Source organism: Nanorana parkeri, unplaced genomic scaffold (assembly GCF_000935625.1).
Source record: "Nanorana parkeri isolate BGI_ZX_2015 unplaced genomic scaffold, ASM93562v1 scaffold323, whole genome shotgun sequence".
Taxonomy (NCBI): Eukaryota; Metazoa; Chordata; class Amphibia; order Anura; family Dicroglossidae; genus Nanorana; species Nanorana parkeri.
Window position 1 is genome coordinate 180,900 of NW_017306591.1, and position 673 is coordinate 181,572.

Here is a 673-nt window from a genome sequence, read left to right on the forward strand (position 1 = left end):
GGGAGGTGGGCACGTTCCTCATCGCTGCAGATACAGTAATAGCTGAATATTTACTAAATATATAACTTGTGGATCTTCAGCTCGGTGGCCCCGGTGCAAAGAAATGTTCTGTAGGTGCTTTCCAGGCAGGTTAATCCCGCTCGGTATTCATGAATACATCATGACATAGTACATTATCATTTCATACAAGCGGTGAAAGTATCTGAATGTCATCTGGTATCGGCCTTTTGCAATCCCTGTACAGCAGAGCCCAGACTGGGAGAGAGAAGCAGCACAAGGAGCCAATCGGCTGATCTGCAGTGCTCATGTGCCAGCAAGGGACATGCTGATAGGAGCAGATTGACAGATCAGCTCATCAGTCCAGTCACAGGCTGGGGGAGAGACGAGGCCTGGAGGTCAGTGGCATCACAAGGGGGGTGCGGCCCGCACCCGGGTGACACCAAAATGTCATTTTGGTGTCACCCCCTCTAAAAAGTTGAGCACTCGGTCATGGACGGAGAGTCCAACAGTGGGGTTGGGATTGAATATAAGGTTTGGGGTTGGGATTGAATATAAGGTTTGGGGTTGGCATTGAATGGAAGGTTTGGGGTTGGCATTGAATGGAAGGTTTGGGGTTGGCATTGAATGGAAGGTTTGGGGTTGGCATTGAATGGAGGGTTTGGGGGGTGGCATT

The 673-nt window shown here is 50.1% G+C and overlaps 1 protein-coding gene across 1 annotated transcript in view; it reads left to right on the top strand.

The window, feature by feature from the left end:
• UBR4 (ubiquitin protein ligase E3 component n-recognin 4) overlaps nt 1–673 on the top strand; it is a 103,213-nt gene that overhangs the window by 97,937 nt on the left and 4,603 nt on the right.